This window comes from Tenrec ecaudatus, chromosome 4 (assembly GCF_050624435.1).
Source record: "Tenrec ecaudatus isolate mTenEca1 chromosome 4, mTenEca1.hap1, whole genome shotgun sequence".
Classification (NCBI taxonomy): Eukaryota; Metazoa; Chordata; class Mammalia; order Afrosoricida; family Tenrecidae; genus Tenrec; species Tenrec ecaudatus.
In genome coordinates this window covers 39,682,010-39,707,057 of record NC_134533.1, presented here as the reverse complement: position 1 = coordinate 39,707,057, position 25,048 = coordinate 39,682,010, and the positions used below count along the sequence as shown (strand labels likewise).

Genomic DNA, 25,048 nt, shown 5'->3' with positions numbered 1-25,048 from the left:
TTTTTTGGGGGGTTTCCCCAAACTAGTGCACTGAGATGGCTGGATGAGCAGGTGCATTGTCATGGTGCCAAAACCAGTCCTCTGTCTGACACAAATCAGGCCTTTTTGTCATATACTATTACACAATCTTTTCAGAACCTCTAAATAGAAAGCTTGATTAACAGGCTGACCTGATGGAAAGAACTCCAAATGCACTACAAGTTGACATTTTTGTCTCTTCAGGAAGCTGCTGGATGTCCAAAATGAGGTTTGTCATTAATCAGCATTTCACCTTTTTTGAAATGAGAAAAACACCCATACACTTGAGTTTTCCCCATAGCGCTGTCCTTGTAAGCTGTGTTCAACATCACAACAGTTTCTGCAGCATTTTTCCTGAGCAGGAAACAAAATTTCACAGCCACATGCTGTTTTCTTAAATTAGCAATCACAAAAAATGAGGTTGAAGCAAAACTGCTTTTATAAAAAAATTCAGTGACCAGAGAGAACCTTCCCAGGCGATGCCACCGGGTACAACTCAGAGCGAGTTGCTTGATGCTCGCCTGACAGGAAACATGCATACTACAAAAGCCCCACTCTGCCCAGCACAATTCCGGTGTTTTAGGATACCCGTCATATGTGTACATTCTTATTCTGTTTTCTAATAATACTCATAATCCATGTGTTCAGAGCGCTATGCACAAGGAGATTAATCACAATGATGTTTGTTTAGAAGGAAAAATGAATATAATCTCAATACATAAACCAATTATGCTTTGGTGGCGGTGGTGGTATGCTCTCCTCCAGAGAGGTGCGAAGTTCCATTAGTTCACTGGCGCGCAGGAGGAATTTGCTGATACGGTGCCATCTTCGTGATCTGTGGTACGTTTTAGTTCATTGTTGCAGCTATTGTGTAGCGCCTTCTCCCATTTAAGTGGATTCTCTTCCAGCACTACATCGCCCATGGAATGTCAGGATGGGTTCAAATCATCAATCAACCTCTCAGTTGGCAACTATGTGTGTGTATGTGTGTTTGTTTCAGAATAGGAATTTGTGTGATGAATGTATGTATATATGTATATTTGTGTGTGTGTGTGTATGATAGTTAGGATTATTGTGCCAAGTAGGCTCTGTAGGAACATGTGGTAGAGTTTAATCAGGTCACAGCTTGATTGGAGGACGACTGAAATAAATGGTTTTCTGGGGCCTGCCTCCCTCTCTCTTTCTCCAAGATGATCAGACCAGCATGCTGCTACCTCAGCTAGTCCTTTGCTTTGCCTCAACTCCAAACAAAATGCCTTTAACATGTCTCTGTGACCAGTCAAGAGTTCAGATCGCAGAGTGGGTTATGCATTGAGCTACTAGCCCAATGGAGATGAATAAGGCTTTCTACTCCCATAAAGATTTACAAGCTTGCAAAAGCAAAGTGGGAGAGCTATTCTGTCTTATAAGATCATTATGAGTCTGAACTGATTCTATAACAGTGTTTGGTGGTGTGTGATCTGTGGGTGGCTGCAGACCAGTTCTCTCAGTAATACACAAAATCTTTTTAGGGTGATTTCAAAAAAATTTCCAATCAAAAAGTAGTTTCCAAATCTTCTGGTCCCATTATCTAGTGCAGAGCAGTCCACTCAGAGGCTATGACCACTGTTTTGGAATTCTAAAAGGGTAATTGCGATAGAACGTCTAGAGGAATACAGATGATCATGAAGGGTTATTAGGAAAAAGTTTTCAAAATTGAAAACTTCTCGGTGAGAAATAAGGCCAGGAAACTTGAGGCATGGATTTTTCCCTGATGGAGACCCTATTCTTGCTCATTCTTGAGGGTGTCAAGGGCTATTCTATGAGAATTATACCAAGAAACCTTCCTTTGCCCACCATGCCACCCTGACCTTGCCCATTCAGACTTCTTTTTGTTACCAAAACTCAACAAGCATTTAAAAGTGTCCATGGTTCTTTGCTTCACAAATATTTCACAAATAAATGTTTCTTTGTAAGACAAAAACTATTGTTTACTCTATAATGTAGCAAAGTATAAAAGATAGGCTAATTTAGGATATTTGCTTTTTACAATAATTATAGGGACAATTTTAGTCCCCTGAGGATGCCCAAAATGCCATTTTAGAAATGGAGAGAATGGAAGTTCAACCTTCAAACTGTACAGACTTCGATGGAGGATGTATTAAGAAACAGTTTTTAATTTTGATATTTTCATTTAATAAAAATTTGAGATTTAACAGTATTCTTTGATTTGTCTTCATATATAAAATGAACTTTATATATTTGAACATCCATACAAGGGGGTAATCCCCCAAAACAGACTTTATTTTCAAAGCTAAGTATTTAAATGTTTTTGCACAACAATCATATCACCTTCAAAGTACTTTCCATTACACTTAATACATTTGACAAATCTGCGATTCGATTCTTGCTCACCTTGGGGAAAATGCTTATGATGAAAACTCTGTCCAGTGGAGCATTTTCCCATCATTTTGTTTGTTTGTTTGGTTAGTTGGTTGGTTGTTTTGTTTTCTGAGGTGGGGGTATGTGTGTCATGAATATGACTAGAAAATGTTACTAACAGTTGTTAGATCTGAGGAATTGTTTAATAGGAAAGACATTCATTTTACACTTTATAAATTCCTGTCATTTTATAAGATCATATGTTCACTTGTGGGTCAACATCTAAATTTTAAAAATAGGTAAAAGCATTAATTCATTCTGGAAAATATCTGTGTTACCAAGATATGATGACCACATGGGACCTTGGATTTTTGTCTTACTGCTGCAAACACTGTGTCTTTATAATGAGATTGTGAGCATGAATAACACCCAAACTATTACAAAACAAGGTCATCTGCACATGGAATTACAGGGATAAAAATCCTAGAACACTGATTGATAATTTAACTATAAGAAACTTTGATAATGAAGTATTCGGAACTAAAACCAAAACAAATTTTTCAAAATGGGTAACAAAAATCGATGTAAACCTTTGAAAGAGCAGTTTAATTTTCTTTTGAAGAGTCATATTCATTCTGCTTCACAGGTGCAGGACCCAGTAGGATTTAGAGTCCAGATTGAGTCTGAATGTCAGTGGGGCAGGGAAGGGAGGGGCCTGCCAGCCACACCCTCAGTGAGCATTATGCAGATCAGAGAGAGCTACGTAGCTCTGATTTCCCCCAAGGATTGATGAACAAGTACAAAATAATAGGAAGTGACAGGGAACAAATGACTGCGGTGTAATTTAGTGTCATTTGAAAAGCCAGTATACCTTAAATTGGTCTTCAGAAATTACAGGTTACAGCTAACAACATAAATGTCTTTATCATTTTAGTTCACAAATGTTTCTTTGTAAAACAAAAAATATTATTTACTCTATAATGTGGCTCAGCATAAAAGACAGGCTAATTTAGCGTATTTGCTTTTGACAATTGTTCACGTGACTAATCTAGGAAAAGGAGCCCTGGTCAGTGAAGTGTTTGTGTGCTCAGCTGCTAACCAGAAGGTTGGAGGCTCGAATCCCCTGCCATTCCAGGAGAAACAGATGCAGCATCTGCCTCAGAAAGGCTCCTTAGCAGGTGCTGTCCAGTTGGTTACAAGTGACCTATGTTCAAAATGGCAAACCCTTGCCTGGTCCTGCAACATTTCATACTTGTTACATGTTTGAGCCCTTTGTGGTAGCCACTGTGTCAGTTCTTCTGTTGAGGGCTTTCCTCTTTGCCACTCACCCTCTACTTGGCCAAGGATTACGTCCTTCTCCTGGGACAAGTGCCTTTTAGTGGCCTACCCAAAGCACCTGGGATGAAATCTCACCACTGTCAACTCCAAGGCGCATGCTAACTCCGTCTTATCTAAGACTGATTTGTACATTCTTCTTTCAATCCACAGTACATCCGATATTCTTAACCAAGGCCATACTTCAAACACATACATTATTCTTCAGCCTCTTTATTCATTGCCAGGCATGCATGTAAGGAAATTTAAAATATCGCAGCTTGATCAGGCACATCCTAATGTTCAAGGGTTAACACTTTAAATAAGTCTTTTGCTGCATCCCTATGCATACATATATCATTTTATTTCTTGGTTGCTGCTTTCATGGCTTTGGATTGTGGATCCCAGTAGCGTGGCATACCTAAAAAAAGTCAATATTTTCTCCATTTATAATAATGTTTCGGGTCCACTGTGAGGAGTCTTGTTGTTGTTGTTGTGTGTGTGTGTGTTAGATGTAATCCGTACTAAACATTGGACTCTGTGACGTTCAAAAGTAAGTACTTTTTAAAAAATCACTTTATTGGAGCTCTTACAGATATCATAACAATCATTAATTCAATTAGATTAAGCATAATTACACAATTGTTGGGCCATTATTCTCAAAACGTTTTCTTTCATCTTGAACTATTGATGTCAGCTCCCCTTGATCCCCTCCCTCCCCTGCTCTACATCCCAGGAACCCTCATTATATATATGACATATCTTACACCATCCAATGTATCCATTCACCTACAATCCTGTTATTCATTTCCCTCTAGTGGGGATATATAATCATCATAGCTACTGGTTCCTCCCCCCTCCCCCTCTCTTCTGATACCCTCAGGGAAGCATTACTCCCATTATTTTAAATCCTCTTCACTTTCAGCAAATAAAATCATCTACATATTTCAGATTGCTAATGAGTTTCTTCTACTCCTGATGCTGTCTTCTTTTTCATACAGCCTAGCTTCTCAGATTATTCTTTCAGCATGCAAAGTGAATACACATGGTGGAAGGGTAGAACCATACGGAATCAGAAGCTATCAAAACTGAAATTAAACTCTTGAAGATCAATATCCTAAGCATTAGTGAGTTAGAAAGGACTGATATTGGTCATTTTTAATTTCAAAATCATATGACCTCATGCCAGGAATGACCAATTAGAGAAAGGATGTCATGTCACATTTATGATCAAAAAACATATTTTAAGAAAAACAACCTACATCTCATTGGGATTGTGGTCTGAAATTGTCAAGGCTCACATCTTGCTTGCATCCACACTCGGTGCTCATGGAAGCAGCAGTCAAGAGATCAAATGACACATTGCATTGGGTAAATCTGCTGCACAAAACCTCTTTAAAGTGTTGGAAAGCAAGGATGTTACTTTGAAGACTAAGGTGTGCCTGATCCAAGCCATGGTAGTTTCAATTGCCTTCTATGCATGTGAAAGTTGAACCCTGAATACGGAAGACTGAAGAAGCTTCAATGCTTTTGTATTTGGAGGCTGGTGAAGATAATTGAACAGGGACTGCATGGGCTGCCAAAGGAACAAACAGACCTGTCGTGGACAAAGTACAGCCAGAATGCGCCTTAGAATTGAGGATGGTGAGACTCGATCTCATGTATTTGGGATAAGTTATCAGGAGAGATCAGTCCCTGGTAAAGTAGTTGGTCATGCTTGGTAAAGTAGAGTGTCCATGGAAATAGAGGAACACCCTTGATGAAGCGGATCAACCTCATGGCTGCAACCATGGATTCAGACACAACAATTTCGAGGATATTGTAGGACTTGGTACTGTGTCATTCTGTTTTACATAGTTTGAACTGCCATCGAGTTGATTTCAAATCAAAGTGGCCTTCTGGACAGAGTAGAACTGCCCCTGAAGATCTGTGACACTGCAAGCCTCCCTGGAAGTGGACAGGCTTATATTTCTGGGAGTAGATGGTCAGGGTTGAACCACAGGTCTTGTAAGTAAGTAGCCGCCCCATGGTTCCCCACTGTGCCATCAACCTTCCTAATGCTGTGACCCTTCCAGACAGTCCCTTATGTTGTTGTGACCCACCACCATAAAATCATTTTCATGGCTACTTTTTAACTGTAACTTTGTTACTGTTATGAATCATGATGTAAATATCTGATATGCAGGATGTATTTTTTGTTACAAATTGAACATAATTAAAGCATAGTGATTAATCACAAAAATAATATGCAATTATATATTGTAAAATATTTATTTCTAGTTAAAAAGAAATGAAAATTTTTCTTGAAGCATGGTGTAGCGTGGGTACTCATATGTGGGTGTATCTGCATGTGGGCGGAAATGGAGACAGAGAGAGGAGCGGTGTCTCAGTTCCTCAGGTGTTTCATAGGCAATCCCTGTGAAAGGGTCGTTTGGTCCCAAAGGGGCCAAAACCCACAGGTTGAGAAGCGCTGCTTTGCACCAAAATTTAGAAAGGATAAATTTTTTTTTCTAAGACTATAGGAAACTCATACTGGGGCGCCACAATTAAACACAGATGTACACCAGAAGGAAACACTGCCAAGTCACGTGCCTCGTTCTTTTTGTTATGTTTGAACCCACATTGCAGCCACTGTGTCAATCCATCTCATGGAGGATCTTTCTCCTTTTCATTGACTGTCTACTTTCCCAAGCACAACACGCTTCTTCGGAGACTGGTGTCTTTGACGACATGTCTATGAAAGGCGAGAGGAAGTCTCGCCCTTCGTACTTCTCAGGAGTTTCATGGTTGTTAGTCTTCCAAAACACATTTATTTGCTCTTCTGGACGTCCATGGTACTTTTCATACTCTTTCCACACACTATAGTGTTCAGTGTTCCTTATTCAAGCGCAATGTTGACAGGCATATAAACTCAGAACGCATGGCCATAATGTCGAATCCAACACAGTGACCCCCCGGGGCATGATAAGACTGTCCCTGTGGTCCCGAAAACTGTGGATTTCTAGGGAAAACAGTCTTCCACTTCTCCTGTGGAGTGGCTAGTGGGTTTGACCTGTTGCCCTTGTAGTTAGCAGCTCGTGTAACCCTTTCTGCCCCATGGTATTTTTTATCTCAAATGCATATAGAAGTCCTGGTGGAGAAGTACAGGTACCTCTTCGTTCTCAAAGTGGTATCCCGGGTCTTCAATAATTAAAAGCGGTCTTGTGCAGCATATTTTTCCAGTGCAATATAATTCGAGACTAGAACTAGTCATGCATATGTTTAAACTGGGCAACTACGGCTTCACGAACATTCCTTTCTTTGCTAGGACTAGGAGGGAAAGCACCCCAAGCTATCAATGCTTGTTCCAGGTTTCAGACAAAACTAATTTTACCTTTAAAATGTGTTTTCTTCCTTAAATGAAGCACATTCTTTAATCTCTAACTGGAGTTACTTGTAAAGATTTTGGTGTCTGGGTTCTTATTGTCGGGGGAGAGAAAAGCAGTCCCGAATTCAAATGTAATTTACAGAGACACATTTGTGAAGTCTGAAAGAGGAAACAAACAAGACAATTCATCTGTGTGTGGAAGACCATTAGCACAAATCCATAAAGGCATCCAAGGATCAGCGGTGCATTGGCTGTTAAATAGGACATGGGAATACAAGTCAACCCGTCACAAGAGCATGACAGGCAGCAGTCAATGCAGGACAGTGGCAGGCAAGAACACAGATGCAGGAAAGGGACTGTCGTTAGGACACATATGTTGGGCTACATAGAAGAGCCTACAGTTTGGTTCCAGGGCTCTCCAACCAAGACATTCAGGATTATAACTCAGAATCACGCAGATTATAATCCAAATTCCATCAAGGATATATCCAAGTAAATCACTAAGCACTAGACTTCTTCCCTGGACTGGCTAAGAAAGTGGCAGCTGTCAACTTTCCAGGATACTCTGAAGGAAGGCAAGGCTATTCATACTGCTGGACAATGGACAGAAGGAATTCCATGGAGACTGAATCTACATAGAAACGTAAAGATGGATTCAAAGCTTTCACTGTAAATCACAGTCTGTTACAAACTTAGTTTTCAGAATTTAATCTCTCATACATTATAAACAAGCAAACCTGTCAAAATGAATGTATTTAATTAATTCTCCAAAAGAGTAAAACAATTTAATTCATAATCATACATGTGTCATAAAATCAAAATAGAGCTCCTTGGAAAAATATGACCTAATTAATAATACCCTCCAGAGGTAAAAATTATATTTTCATAAGTGTTTTTGCTTCAGAAGCCCTTGTCACACCAATCAAAAATAGACAGTTTTTCTGTAGTGCGCTCTTCCAGTGGACTGCTTACTGAAGAGTCCCAAGAAGCAGTGTATCAATTGAGGGGCGGAAAGACAACTCAAATGGACTGTGTCCAAGTAAAAAGAGAAACATTCTCAAGATGGAATCTCATCCACCTTACTAGCAGATGTCAGATGCCATTTGGGGACAAAAATCACACACACACTGAATCTCTGAAGTCAACCAATGGCTCCTATTGTCCTTTAAGATCTTCTATGTTGTGACAACTTAACAACAGAATATTCTCAAAGCAGCTTAGTACAACACACAAAACATGAATTGTAAGCACGTCCAGTTAGGCAGACATATCCTAAAATTACTGAAAACGTCCTTCCAAGGTGCCCACTGATTGCCTAAAGCAGGGGGTCCTCAAACTACGGCCCACGGCACGGGCCACATGCAGCCCACCGAGGACATTGATCTGGCCCGCCGGGTGTTTTTGCCCCGTTTGTTTTTTTACTTCAAAATAAGATACGTGCAGTGTGCATAGGATTTTTTCATAGTTTTTTTCTTTTTTAAAAACTATAGTCCGGCCTCCAACGGATCCGAGGGACAGTGAACTGGCCCCCCGTTTAAAAATTTGAGGACCCCTGGTCTAAAATATTCCTGGCACTCAGAAGCCACTGTCTAAAGCAGGAGTATAGGTTTAGCTTCAATTTTAGAGGCCTCCTTCCATCTTACCAAGCAATAACACATGTTTCAAAATAAACTGGGAACTGTTTCTTGTTTCCCCTGCAAATGTCTTGCAAGATTTGTGTTTTCACCCCAATCGCACATGAAGTAAGAATAATAGTGAAACAGTGCATTCCACCCCTCAGGATCTGGGGTCAAAAGACCGAGTTTCCTTGTAGCATTGCCCCTAACATGCACATGGACAAAGTGACCCAGAGCTCCAGGAAGATGAAATGCCCCATTAAGAAGCCTCACGTTAAAAAAAAGTAATCTAAAGAAAATTCAAATATGTCCAAAAATTAAAATATAATTTGATTCAGAGTTAGTAATTAATTATAAATTATCATATATGTTAAATTTGTATAGAGATGTTATAAATCCATATAACATATATATACATATATGTTATGTGTTTGTACAGAAAAAAATCTCCAGATGCTCAAATTCTTTCATCTTATTTTTAGTTGCCCTTTAAAATTGCACAGCTACGTTTGTGGCCAGCAAAGGAGGAAGCAGCTCGTCTTGGAGTAGTTTTCTTCATTCTGGAATGAAGTTCTGATGTTTCCCTGGTCAGTGAAGCAAATATAGGGCAAATGCAGTCATTGGTTTGGGGAAAGGATATCCCAGAGTCTTATCTGTGGCTTAACAAATTTGGGGTACAGTGACTGTGCATTCTTTCCATTACTCCTTTGGAATCATTTCCAAAAACCAGTCTCAAATAATCTTCTTGGTTGACTTATCTGCCTTGAATTTAATTGGCCCAGCAGATTGAACCCTTTTTTTTTCAGAAGGCCCCCCCAATGAGACTGACAAGTTTATTAGTGAGAGAACTTGCTGCAAGTGTCCACTGGTCACTCGAATGAGGCTCATAATGGCCCTTTGAACAAAGAAGGAAACCCTGCACAGCCCTGTGCCAACTTCAGAACTGTCCTTATGGTTGAACCCATTGTTCTTTTTACTGACTTTCTACTTTATCAAGCACCACGTCCTTTTGTAGGGATTGAGCTCTCCTGAAAACATGTCCAAAGTACATGAGATGAAGTTTCACCATCCTCCCTTCTAAGGAGCATTCTGGCTGTACTTCTCCCAAGACAGATCATTTGTTCTTCTGGCGGTCCCTGATACTTCAAAATTCAAACGCAGTATTTCTTTTTTTTTTAAGCTAATTTATTGGTTTAAAAAAATTTAAACATGCAAATACAATATGAATATTTCTTACACTTTATCTTAGCCAAAAGGCCGCGAAGCGATTTTATATGAATATTTCTTTAACAATAGATTCAAATTAGCAGTTTATGTGAGGTAAGTTGACACATTCCATGAAATGATCTGCCTCCGGGAAGGATGAGGGTATCCAAGGTGCAGAGCCGTTTGACCGTATTATTTCATGTTTTTCTTCAGGAGTTGGATCAGTGCTTTGATGCTCTTCAGCACACCTGAGAGCTTTCTGTTCTCCTCTTCCAAAGTGCTCCCCACGAATTCCATGTACTTGTAAAACTGTGAAAGGCCAGTGATGAGTCTCCTTAGGCAAGTCTCCTTGTTGAATCCATCTTGGAAGCATCTGTCTTCTTCTCTCATCTTTGGAAGGTTCAGATTGTTTTCTGCCAGTGCTTCCCTGCTGCTTTCACACGTGTCATACTTGTCACACATCTCCTTTCGCAGTTCCTCGACTTGGGAGAGGATGGACATCAGGACTTCCAGTGTTTCTTTTGAAGAGGTGAGCGGTGGTGTGTCTGAGATGGCATCGCCTTTAGAATCTCCTTCCAGGGGTCTCGGCGTGGGGAATGCAGAAGCCATCATCAGGAGCAGCCCCAGGGAGAAGGCTACTGGACTGAAGGTGCTTGTTGAGAGGGACTTCATAGTTGAGTTTCTGACGGGCAGATGCAGCGCTCTTATGTTCCTGAGTTTCCTCAGCAGACACCACAACCACAATCCACCAACTCGAGTAAAATCACACTGCCCGTCTTCTGCTGTGCTTTTCATTCCTAGTGGCTTGAGCAGGGATCGCAGAGCTGTCTGCTGCCTCTTCAGTCTGGACATCAGTCAAGGGAAGGGCCTCGGCTTCTGGAACTTGTGGTCACAGCGCTGGTTCCCAGTATGACTTGACTTGCTGAATCCACAGGTGGCTGGGAAGGACTCCCCTCACGGAGAGGGCTATAAGCTCTGAATCTGGCTCTCCCTCCAGTGCCTGGACTCTTTTATGAGCTCCAGAGTGGAGGACACCTATGATGACACATCTTGAAGGGAGCTCCTTGGTCTCAGGCAAATTATATCTCCAGGACGGCCATGATCTCAGCAGCCAGGCCTGTCCAAACGCAGTATTTCTACACCAGGCTTCCTTGTGCATTGTCCACCTTTCAAATGCACCACAGGCCATTGAAAATACCACAACTTGGGCAGATGTGCTTTAATCTTCACAGAGACACCTTTGCTGTTTGACACTTTAAAAAATCCTGTACAGCAGATTTGCCCAGTACAATGCCTTGTTTGATTTCTCGGTGGCTGCTTCCCTGAGCATTGACTGTGGATCCAAGTGAAATGAAATCCCTGACATCAAACTTCTATTGATCATGATGTTGTCTGTTGGTTGAGTTGTAAGAATTTTTGTTTTCTTTACATTAAGGTGGAATCTTTGATCTTTATCAATAAGTCCTCTTCATTTTCATCAATCAAGATTGTTATTATCTGCACATTGCAAGTTGTCAATACCATACTCTTCTTCGAACGTTCCAGTTGCTCAGGCTATTTGTTCAACAGAATGACGAAAGGATATTACCCTGATGCGCGCTTTCCCTGGTCTTAAAGCGTGCAGTGTCTTCTTGTCCTATTTGAAGGCTAGCCTCTGAGTGTAGGGCTGGGTTTTACATCAGCATAATTAAGTGCTTTCGAATTCCCATCCTTCTGAACACTATCCATACTTCGTTGTGATCTATATAGTCAAATCCCTTTGCACAGTCACTGAAACACAAGTAAACATCTTTTTGGTATTCCCAATAATATCCCTCATTCTACATTCTCCTCCGAATGTGGCTTGATTTTCCATAAGCTCCCTGTGGCTGTTTAGCTGCAACAAATTCTGAATTATTATCCACATTTTATTTGCATGTGGTATCAGTGATATTATTCAATAATTTCCACATTCTGTTGGGTCACTTTTCTTGGAGTTGGCATAAATATGGATCTCTTTCAGTTATTTAGTCAAGTGGCTGTCTTCCACATTCCTTGGCATAGACCGCTGAGTGTTCCCAGTGCTGATCATGAAACATGTTTGAGCAGATTTTATTTAGAGTGGACCTGGACACGTATGACTTTGAACTCTTTCTGACTTGCCCTCATATAATAAGATATAACAGCTAAATGTTAAGGAGAAGATAAGCTGAAAGGTTTAAAAACTTATGACAAAACTTTGTGCAACAATAATAAAATTAATTAAATGCATTCATAAAAATTCAGAGAAGTACTTTAAACTTAACTTGAAAGCTTTCGGCTTCATTCTCCTTGTATCCCTCTATTGGTATATTGGCTGTACAGCCACTGGGAAATGTCCTGATTATATGAAAAGGTTCTGGATTTTAGTAAGTAGATGGTAATAGATTATTTTTATGAAATTAGATAGCAGAATTATCTGGGTATGTGATATGTCCCTCTAAAGGGATAAAATGACTCATGCATGACTTGAACGGAGGGATAACAGTGAAGGCACGTCTAAACAAGACTTGACCTGGAGCAGCAGTGCTCCAAAGGCTGGCCAGCAAGTGCCAGCGATGGTGCTAAAGAAAACCACACACATACAGAGAGAGAGAGGGAGATCACAATTCAAAAGAAAGAAAACAAAACTGAGAATCAGATTCACCCATTTTCAACAAATCATCTCAAAAGAATCTTATCATTACTATTTTACAGATGAGAAAACAGAAAAACAGGTAAGCAGGATAGCTGGGACTTGCACCTATGTATTCTGACTCCCAAATTCACATTCTCAGGCACAGTCACTGTACCCCAAATTTGTTAAGCCACAGATAAGACTCTGGGATATCCTTTCCCCAAACCAATGACTGGTTTGGTCAGAGAACTAGAAAGAGTTGCTCTGAGGGAGCCATGAAGTGTGAGCGAACAGGAACAGTGAACACAATCACACGTGAGCATATTTCGGTGAACATACATTTGATCTAAACTATTCACACTTGGAGATAAAATACCCAATTAGGGTTCTTATGCACAACTAATTAGATATTTAAATGGTTTTCGTAATATTAATGGTCAGCATTTAACCTAACAGTCGATAACACAAATTCTTAGTGATCTTGTATTCATTTGGTGACACTAATTTTGATACTAAGATTCATGCTAAGATTTTAACCATCTTTGCTAAAACTAGGTCTTGGTAGACCCAAGAATTTATTATATGCTACAAAGATGAACATTTCATCATTAAGGATATCCAAAAGAATACACTTAAGCTAAAGCTAAGATACATTTAAACAAAGCAATGTTGTTGAAATAACCTCTTAAGACTGAAGTCTGTATTCTGTATACCGGCAAATTTGTGAGGTTAGGTTTTATCCTTTTTAATCAGATGCATTGTGTTATACCTATACTTTGATTTTTATATCAAAGTTAATTTCACATATGTTAGTTCGCTTTTTAGAAAATCAACACAGGCATGATTTTTAATTGCTATTAAATATATGCATTTTCTAATATACCAAGGACCATTTGAACAAAGACATTTAATTAACTAAAAAAACATACAAAAATGTTTAACCTAAAAGGCAATAAAATAAGTTCATATAAAAGCAACAAAATATATATTAAATTACCAAAAATTAAAATTTTATTTCGGTCTCCTGAAACTGGTACACTGATGGAACCTTATGAAGGACTTATCAAGAGAAGAGCTGCCACTCATATCCTTAGATTTAACATTTTTCTTCCTGGGAAGTGTTCTAAGTTAATAATTATAAAGACAGCCATTTCAGAAAAAGAAAAACAAAACAATATAATTATTCAATGTCAAAAGAATGGTTATTAAGCACAGTATAACAACCAGCAATCAACTCTTTATCTCAAGAGTATTGTTAACTAGTGTCAGACAAAAGAATATTACAGAAGGATTTGGTATGTTTGTGTATGGATATGTGTATATCTTTAATATACAAATGTCCTGCCTTCATGAAGCTTAAATTTTGATGTGGAGAAAAAGACAATAACAAATGAATGAGATATATAGTATTATGAAAGGTAGCATAAGCTATGGAGAATATAAGGCAGGCAGGGAGGATCGGAGCCTTGGGGAATTCAATTTGGATGGAAGGGCCATTAAGAAAGTGATATGAAACATGAACTGTGTGAATATCTAGGCAAAGATTTTTCAGAGAAAGGAAAACACAAACAAAGGGGTCTCAATGTGTGTCCTGTATGCTCAAGAACACAAAGGGGTCTGAAGGAAATGAGGTAAGGGAAAGAGGCTTTATAGACCATTCTGATTACTCTTTGTTTCTCGGTGCAGTAGAAAGCAAGGTCACCAGCTGAGGGGGAGATGTTACAGCAGTGGAATAAAGCATTACATAATCCTGTAGGTGCATGAGAAAGTGAAGGCGCTAGAAAATGTAATAGCAATTTCTGGCATTTAAATTGAGATCAATCAGCACGGTTGATTTAACTTTCAGTTGAGGTTCTGCAAGGTAAATACAAGGAAGGGAGCGTGATCACTGAGGTGGCAGTTTGCTGATTAAATAGATGGACTGTGGAATCCAAGCTGGATAAGGAGGGAAATAAGACGAGGGGTGGGTTCGGAACAATAAAAGAGTTGCAATAAGATCAAGCAATTGTTGGGGGAAGGTACTGAAAAGAGTCTGTTTAAAAACCAAGCAGCGTCAATAAGAAGCAGGAATGGTTACATTTTAAATTATGCAAGGTGTACAGCTATTGGTAAGGACAAATGACAAAATCGAGGCAGGCTATAATCTGGGGGATTCCAAGGTGGCTGAGGAAATGTTGATGCTCAAATCATTGGGAAGAGGTTACTTCCAATTCTAGGATATTGGAAGAATGGTCATTTGCATATAGAAATTATCGACCTCATGACAGAAGTAATATAGAGAGGGTAGAGTTAAGAGCTAAAATTTCCAAGGAATTAAGGAGAATGACTTGGGAATCTATAAATAACTGCAACCAGGTAGATTTATGTGTAGATTTGTGGCTTCACCATTTAAATCCTTTATCGTTTTTTCCTATTTGGATGTAGGTTTTTTAATTGATTTGTAAGAAAGTTTTTATCTGATATGTGAGTCTCATTTAGGTCATCTTAATCAGATAGCATCAGACAACTCTGCTACACAAGACCGCTTAGAAATGTTGACGAGTAAGGATGTCACCTTGACAACTGAGATGAGCCTGTCCCAAACCATGATATTTCCATTGCCTCATATGTATGTGAAAATTGGATGGTGAATAAGGAAGACTGAAGAAGCATGATGGTGGCAAAGAATACTGAAGGTACCATGGGTTGCCCAAAGAATAAACAAATCTGTCTTGGAAGTGCAATGAGAATGCACCTTACATGTAAGGATGGTGAGACTGCCTCTCAAGTACTTGGGGCGTGTTATCAGGAGAGAGCAGTCCCTGGAATAGACTTCATGGTTGGCGAAGCGGCCGGGCAGGGAAAAGGAGGAAGAACTCCAATGAGGGAGTGTGACACAGCAACTGCACCAATAGACTCAAACGCCACTCACTGGAAGAGAGACAGGACTTTCTACTCCAGTGCACAGGAGGTCAGCTCCACCCTGTTCATCTAGGGTCACTAGGAGCCATGGTGGTGTCTCAGAGAACCATGGCGGGGGGGGGGGGGTCACTAGGAATCAGCACTGACTCGATGGCAGTAGGTTTGGTTTTGTGGTATAGAGCCGCTATGAGTTGCTTTGAGACTGTTCCATCAGTGAGTCTGGGTTTATGTGGTTATTGTTGTGTCTTGCATTTCTTTCCTTCATTCTAGCTTACTTTTCCTCTTATGAGAACATAGCCCTTAGAAAGTCATTGGGTATGGTGATAAACTTTCTTCCTTTTTGTGTGTCTAAAAAACTCACTATTCACCGTAGTTGCAGAATACTGGTTTAGAAAGGCATAACATTTTGCATGAAAGGCCTTGCAGTACTTTATGGGATTCTTATTTCTTTGGTTTTGAGCAAGTTTTCTATTAGTCTAAAGAGCATTCCTTTATTAGCAATCTGTTTTTTGTCTCTGGTAACTTTAAGATACTCTCTTTTTACTTGATGGTTCATATTTTCTATTATATGCTGAAGTGTGGATTAATCTGAATTAGTTCAGTACACAATTCTGATTGTACTTTTGATACATAGATACATGCCTTTCTTCAGTTCTTGAAAGCGTTCAGTGATTAACCCTTCAAATGTAGTTGCTTTATCAAAAACCTCCCTTCTTTTCATTAGAACGATCTCTTAAAACATTCTCCAAGTGCCTTAATAGCTATTTCATAATTTTGTCTCTTGGCATTCTTGTTCTTTGTGGAATTGTTTCAGTTCATAAATTCATTTAGTTTGAAGATTTAAAATCCACCCATACATTGGTATTTTCATTGCAATAGTCATTTTGTCATTTTCAAGATTTCTATATCCTTATGTTATTTCATTTCTACCACATTTTGTTTTGTAAGTTCTTGTGGTTTTAAATGTATACCACTTTATTTTTTAAAAATCTTTTTATTGGGGGCTCCTACAATTCTTATCACAATCCATACATCCCCATCCACTGTATCAAGTACAATTGTACATTTGTTGCCATCATCATTCTCAAAATGTTTTCTTTCTACTTGACCCCTTGATATCAGATCCTCATTTCCTCCCTCCCCCCTGCTCCCCTTTTCCTTGTGAACCCTTTATAATTTACAAATTATTCTTTTGTCATATCTTACATTATCTGACATCTCCCTTCACCCACTTTTCTGTTGTCCATCCCCCAGGGAGGAGGTTATATGTAGATCCTTCTGATCGGTTCCCCCTTTCTATCCCATCTTCCCTCCACCCTCCAGGTATCCACTCTGACCACTAGTCCTGAAGGGGTCATCTGTCTTGGATTACCTGTGTTTTTCCAGTTCCTATCTGTACCAATGTACATTCTCTGGTCTAGCAAGATTTGTAAGGTAGAATTGGGATCATAATAGTGGGGAGAGAAAGCGTTTAAGAACTAGAGGAAAATTGTACGTTTTTCATTGCTATCCTGGACCCTGACTAACTTGTCTCCTCCCCGAGACACTTCTGTAAGGGGGTGTCCAGTTGCCTAAAGATGGGCTTTGGGTCTCCACTTTGTGCTCACCCTCATTTTTTTTAATTAAAATTTTTTTTCACCCTCATTTACAATGATATGATTTTTTGTTCTTTGATACCTGATCCCTTTGACACCTCGTGATCACACAGGCTGGTTTGTTCTTCCATGTGGGCTTTGTTGCTTCTGAGCTAGATGGCCGCTTGTTTATCTTCAAGCCTTTAAGACCCTAGCTGCTATATCTTTTGATAGCCGGGCACCATCAGCTTTCTTCAGCATATTTGCTTGTGCACCCATTTGTCTTCAGCGATCGTGTTGGGAAGGTGCGCATCATAGAATGCCAATTCAATAGAACAAAGTGTTCTTGCATTGAGGGAGTACTTGCGTGAAGGTCCAATGTCCATCTACTGCCTTAATACTAAAACTATAAATATATGTACATAGATCTCTTTGATACTTTTTATATTCTGAATTCATAGTCTTTTCCAGATGGTTCCAAATAAATTCATCTTCAGTAAATTCGTGTTCTGATTGCTGTTTTCATAGTCTGCCTGACCATTTGAGTGGTTCATGTGTTTCTTCATTTTGTTTTGTAGGCTTAGTGCGCATGGAGCTTTATCCCTTTTAGGAGTATTCTCCTCCTGTCCGGAAGTTTCCGATTGCTTTTACCCAACTCACTGATTTCTGTGGAGAAATAAGCCCTAAAGTCTCGAGTGCCATGATGATTACTGTATCTCTAATAACACAATCTGTCCATGGTTAGCTCAGTTCTGAGGAATCGAACCATGTTTTCCAGCCCCCCCTTCACTCAAGGAGCCCAGGGTCTTCTATACATCTGTAGCTCTAGCCAATAGATCTGCAAACTTTTCAACTTGCTTCCATGAACTAGCCTACTGGAAGGATTCAGAACCCTCGTACCTGGCTTCACACAGCAAGCCACGTCCCAGATGCCCATCTCAGGAAGAACCCTTCACGTCTCTGCTACCCACTAGTACACAGTGCACATTGCTTACTTCTGACTGGAAACCCAGCAGGCATATGTTTTAATGCTGCTCACAGCTTTGCGTTCTTATTCCGCTTCTGGTTTATAGTGATATCTAAAATATTTAACCATTGGGCACTTCTCAGGTATCGAAGCGACATAGGCCAGATTGATAAAAAGAGAAGGAAGAGATCATACTGATATCTGAAATTTACTTTGAAATGTATCAAAAATAAAATCGTGGTTTGATGGATCAATAGACAGATGGCCATTAGACAAAGCAAGTACAGTAAAATGGCAATAGAAGAATCCAAATGATAGGTATTGTGAGTATTGTATATAAAATTCTATCAATATTTCTATATCTTCAAAAACTGCAATAAAATATTGGGGAATATTTAAAAATTTTAAAAGCCACTTTAAGATAAACAGAGTGAAACGCTGCCCTCAATACATTTCGGTAGGCGGTGAAGTCAATACAGCAGACTCACATTAGGGTTTTAACAATGCCTCACATGTAGTAAGGTAAAATTTTGCATCTGATAAACTAGTGTTCTACATAAATATGGGGAGGGATGTATATACAGTACTGGATTGTAATATAAAATGTATATTTTTATTGTGGATTGCAAAGTGACAGCAAACTCTCGGCCATCAAGTCGGTGCAGATGCACACCAATTCCCTATGAATTTCTGAGACTGCTACTAGAAAGCTCAGTCTTTCTCCTGCGGAGCTGCTGGTAATTTCAAACAAACATTAGGCTTACAGCCCAATGAGTAACCACTAGACTACCAGGGCTCCTTAAAATGAAATTAAGTCCTTCCTCTTATTGAAGTCCAAGCACTCCACTGTAGGAGAAGGGGAAAGGCCACCCGCTATGGGCTCAAGGAGTCGGGGAAAGTGAGAAAAAAGGAGGCTGGGGCAGGAAAGCTAAAATGCACAAAACTTGGTCTGTTGTCTCCTAGCTTATGTCCAGAGAAGGGGAGCTATTACAATAAAATGAGGACTCTAGATTCTATCTAGATTCCAGGCTTCTATCTGGATTCTCCTGTGGGACTCTGGGAGGAGACAAACTACAGTCAGGCTGCTGACCCACTTCCCAGACCTGGACAGAGCTGGGAGCACAGTCATAGAGAAGATGCAGTGATACTGTGTAGGGGCAGAAAAGGAACCACAGACTAGAGTTCTTGAACTGCTCTCAGCTGGGGTGTGAAAGAGACTGGCAAATTCCTGAGTGGGTCCCCAGAGAACTATAAGGCAGCAAAAATTACAAGCCAGAATACCCCCAAAGAGTTAACATTTCCCCCAAGGAACTGAATTTTTATTTCATTTTCATGAATATACGATTTCAAAGCACACAGAGGCTGCAGGGTGGTGTGCTGAGGTCAAAAGCCAGAAGGATGACATCATGGACACTCAGGGAGAGCCAGGTTGAGGCCAAAGCTTCCAGGAGCAGTCCTGACTGAGTCCCCAGCAGTCCAGTAGTGACAGCAAGCTGTCGACCTCAGCCACAAAAGTAGAATTCCAGGAGCAATAGCAGTAGGTGAAGGCTGTGTCGCTTAATTGTGTTCTATTGTCCCTCCCCAGCACCACGAGCACTCCAAAGCATCTTACTAAGTAATCCTGTACGTGATGAAGAAATCTATCTACCCCTCATTTGGAAAGCGATGTGCCAATATTTTATGCTAATATAAATATATATTATATGCTTATATATGTATATATTTATCATTGGGTTATCAAGAGTTTCAAAGAATGTAAATTCTGACATATTACAAATATTGGCATTTCTAAGCAAAACTTTTAAGTTGTTCTTTCAAATACATCTCCTGAGATTAAACAGCAAAGCAATACTTTATCAATTATTACCTATTTTTATAAGTATCTAAAAAAGCTATTTTTTAATGATCAAAGATTTAGCATCACTTCTTTTTCTCCTCAGCACTCTTATCTTCCTGAAAGAAAAGCATACAATGTTGGAGGACTGGGTTAAATGCCTCTAATGTTCATTTCCATTTTAAAAGTCTTTCTATTTTTGCTTTCTTTCATCCAAATTCCCTTCGTACACAGAATCTGAATATTTTTAACATTTAATTACACACTGATGTGTATTTTTCCTAGCAGTTTCATGTGTGTCTGCTTTGTCTCCAAACCAGAATGCAGGCTTTCTGAGGGTAAGATCTTTGATATTATCCACTATCTTCAAGCCCGAGTAACACAGAGACAGGGCACGAAAGAAGTCATCAAAAATTCATCATTTGAATTTGTCTAGTTTGGTGTCATAATTATTTCCTTTTGGGGGGGGTGTAGGAGGGAGGCCTGTTCTTATTTGAAGACCAGACCAAATTAATAACTGCCAGAATCATTTTCTCTATGACTAAACACATGGTAGTGTAGTAGGTATAAACAAGTTAAGAGTTCTAGTGGCGTAGTGGTTACAAGTTGGGCTGATAACCACAAGGTTAGCAGTTCAATACCACATTTGGCTCCATGGGAGAAAGATGAGGCTTTCTACTCTTATAAAAAAAAGAGTTAAAGTCTCAGAAACTCATCGGTGCAGTTCTACCTTGTCCTAAAGTGTTGCTATGAGTCAGAATTGACTTCACGACAATGAGTTTGGTTTGCTTGGAAACACACAGTGTAGTTTACTTACAGGATCCTATGAAAGACTGAAGATGGTATCCTGGTGGCACAGAGTTCAAGTGCTTGACTACTAACCAAGAGATTGGTAGCTTGAACCCCACCAATCACTTTGTGGGAGACAGATGTGGCAGTCTGCTTCTGAAAAGAGTTACCATCTTGGAAACTCTCAGGAACAATTCCACTTGGATCAGAAGGAGTTGAAATTGAGGACACTGCAACAGGTTTGGTTGGTTTGTTAGTTATTTTTGTTTTTATTTTTAGTAGACACTAAAGGGTCTAGAGATGTCCACCTGGCAGCATTATCTAGTGAATATTTTGTAAGCTATGTGAGGTTGTTGGTTGCAATTTTGTTTTATCCTTCGTATACTCCATCCATATTAAAATATGCTTTCACATTTGGTGAGTCACTGAATGCACGATCCAACTCTACAAATGTAGTTGAGTTGTCTGACTGACTTTCTTCCTATACAACAATGCTGTCCAATTGAACTTTCAATGATAAGGTAGCTGGTTGTTGAGCACTCCAAATATAAATAGCTGGACAAAGGAATTGGATTACTTATTTCATTTAACTTTAATAGCCATGCGGAGATAATGGTAGCATAGGGCTAGACTATACAGCTCAAGTGGGTTGACAAATCTAAGGACTTGGATCTTTCCGGCACCTTTATTTTTTGCCCGCATCCTCTTCTCTCAAGCATTCCCTATTTGCATCTCGGTGCCATCGAGTGAATGTTGATAAATACACTCCTACAATATCCCTTTTCCATGCATGCTTGGTTACCTTTAAGAACCTGAAATCTTTATACAGAGCAAGAGGATTCTGATTAGCTTATTCTTTGACAAATTATGCAAAATTGATTTTCTGCCATGGTTAATTTGACAAAATTTGACTGAAGAGAGCAATGAATTGATGTTAAATTCATTTCCATCTTTTGCTACATGTATAGACTATGAGTAAATAATGAATTGTATTATTTTTAAATCAGCAATTTGTTACAATGATTGATGTCTACTGAAGCAAATGATATTAATTAACAAAAACAACAGGTGAGAGGAAGCCATTTGTTTCTGAATAAAATGAAGCAAAGCAATAATGTCCAAAACAGTTGATACTACAAGTCTCTGTTTCATCAATCATCACTCCTGATTCCAAATTATCAAAGATGTTGCCTAAACATTACTGACAACACTGATCAGTTGGAATAGCAAATAGGAAATACCTCCAGAGAGTTGGTCTTCCCCTTCCCTGAGAATTTGCTTTTAATACCATTTTAGTTCTTCGAGGGGGGGAAATTCATATTCTTGTCCATTCACACAAACCTCTCAGTGAGTATTATTGTTTTGGGAGGAGGGAGAGGCAGGCAGGGGGCCCAGGATGCTGACAGAACAGATAAGGTGTCAGGTGAAGACAGAATGCTGTGCCCTCTCTAACCAGCTGAAGACTCGGCATGATTGTTTTCTTACAAATAATACCTGTGGGTGTTGAAACTGTTCAGGGAATCTATCAGACACACTCTTTCACTTTGCTGCTGTAACTATAAAATTTATTCTCATTGCAAAAGAGCCGGAGGCAATAATACCTGTAGGTGGTTGAGTAATGTAAAGGAAATTTGTCAGGTCTACTTTCACTTACTTTACCCAAACAATTCTATATTTATTTGAGGGCTTTAAAATGCAACATTTCTGCTCAGTCTGATTAAAACTTTCAGAGTAAGATTTCTTCATCTAAAAAACTATCTTAAATATTGAGTAGCTAATGATATATAATACGAGCATTTTTGAGGATACCATTTTGGAAAGGAAAATAAGTTACATTTCTTTCCTTTCTGTAATTGTAGGAGTCATTCTACACAGATGTACTGAGGACACAAAATAGTAAAATGTCAGAAAACTCTAACGCCAAATTAGTTTTCTCAGTGAAACTTGAAGGTCTATGCCTATAGCCTTACCAATGCTAGCTATACAAATGGAAAAAGAAATAAAATGGAAGAATAAAAGATAAAACATATTCTGATTACTTAATTTAATCCATTAAGTCACGCTACATTCATATTAAGCTTACTATTACTAAATATTATAAAACACTGACATTCGGATTTGATTTTAAATTTTTGGTTCTAGAACTAGCATTTTCAGCATTAAATTCAGAAGCAGAAAGAATTCAATAATGGTTAGTGTAGAAATGCATTTTTTCTGTATTTGTTCATTAAAAAGTATTACACACTGAAGCAACTTAAATAAATTTAATAATAAAATAACAAAATAAATCAATTTAATCAATAAAATAACAACCAATGCTTTTTAAAGTAGTTGTTTAAAGATAACCCCCAAAAGGAACTTGTTGGCTGCTGTTGAGTTGATTCCAACACTTGATCAAAAATTTTATAAGTCTACAAGTAGCAAAATGTATCCTTCCTTTCATGAGTGCTACGGGTTTTTAATTAAATATATTTATTTGTAAATTAAATCCATGTATTTTTAAATATCTAAAAATAAGCTCTTAGTTTTTGTAGAAGTTGCTATTAATAAAGAACAGTTATTAATAAGGATGATTGAACAATTTTTAAAAATAACCATTTTTAAAACTGAAAGGTCATCAACCGAGATTTCAATAAGGTGCTATATCATTATATTACTGAATTATACAAACACACACACACACCCAAAATAAAAAACAGAAAGAGTTCTAAGTCTAAATTTTTTTCTAAATGAGTTATTTAATGAATAATTTTCTTAGTTAAAAAGTTTCATTTGAGCTAGGATACAGAGTTGCCATCTAGTAGTATAAGAGCTTTGGGGAATTTTTTTCTCCTACCCTAAACAGCTTTATGACAAGTCAAGGGAAATGTTTTCTGAAGATAAATAAATGATGGAAAATTAGCAGTATTTCAATATCAGTTCTTGGTTTGGTCTTCCTTTTTTCTTCTACTTCTTTCCTTTACTAATTACCTACGAACCAACTCTAGATGGCAATATTGCACTTACTGTATTTTCAAGAAAACTGTCACAGTCGGTCCCCACATGTCCTCTTTATCAACATTTTATGTGCCACGGATCTATAGCCTCTTATTATAAGTGTAATGAAGCAGAAGTTATTGAAGCATTTTATTGATTGCTCAGATCACAAGTTTACTGCCATCCTGAATTGGCACCTTACTCGCTGAAGCAAACTGCTGACACCTTTTTAAAAAAGTGACAACTACATCTATTTCATGACCAGAAATCCATTTTCATCTCTATCAAGACAAGAATGCAATTTTCACTTCATTTAACTGATGCTAGGCCTGCTCAAAGCACGACACAGAAGAGACACAAGTTTAAGGTCCTTAAAATACGTCAAGTAACTAGAATGCAGCTTGGTTTCAGGGGGGTAAAATTTTCCACAATTATTCAAATCTACAAACAACCCAATATTCCAAAAATCACTTATATTAACCTTCAGGCATCATTTTAATTTCAAAATTAGTGGAGCACTCTTTTCAGGCTTTTAATAGTAAGTTATATTTGTATATTGTTGATTTTGTGCCAATACTTCAACAGAGATCAAAAAGTTTGTTCAAAATATTTGAGGTATAGCCCCTGAAGGCTAAATCAAGAAAACAGACCTACTTTTCAAACATGCATATAACATGAATGTAAAGTCATTCCTTCAGTCAGGGTAGGATCAATAAATGATGTTTACTGACCCCAAGACACGGGATCTAAAAAACGACAAAGTGTCTACATTATTTTTGTAGAAAATTTAAAAACTGATATCCCTTTAAAGACACTTTTTCAATAATGAAATCCTTCAGTCTAAAATATAACCCAAGCATACTTTGAACGTAATCTATTTTAACAGAATTGTGCTATTATTGGTTTAATAGATAAATATCACATTTTTGGGAGTGTGGGTAAAGTGAGCCAACATTAACTTATAAAAATTTTTCAGCAAGATCCATGTACTTGCGTAGTGCGTGACTAAACATATTAGTAAAATATATTTCCAATTAAAGCTGCAAAACCAATATATGCTGAAATTAGATCGTCAATTCTTCACTTAACAATATGCTCACAGACTAAAGCTATAGTGTGATTCTAACCTAAAAAAGAAGACCTAATATTTGAAAGAGAAATTGAATATTTGAGATTTCAAACCCTGATATCCAAATATAGAACATCTAGAAAGACTATGTAATAGCTTTCAAAACAGACCCTAACTTAAACTAATAAATGGAAAGAATCATATATTCTCTCCCCGATGAAAAATGGTTTAATCACTAAGGCAGAAAAGTATATCTTTTCCAACAAACTTTACTAAGCAATTCCTTGTTACAAATAGCTTAAATATGTATTTCCAAATGAAAATTTCAGAAATAAAAATTTTACCCACAGCTCTAGACTTAAATAGAAATTATCTGTGTAACTCCCTGCACTACCAAAGTTCGGAATACGTCCCAAGATTT

General features: G+C 38.5%; 1 protein-coding gene and 1 pseudogene across 1 annotated transcript in view; both read right to left on the bottom strand.

Annotated features, from left to right (window-relative positions):
• Nucleotides 1-25,048, bottom strand: part of DCDC1 (doublecortin domain containing 1) — a 469,848-nt gene that overhangs the window by 347,514 nt on the left and 97,286 nt on the right. The window lies entirely within an intron of this gene.
• LOC142444271 (interleukin-6 pseudogene) lies at nt 10,075-10,734 on the bottom strand (annotated as a pseudogene).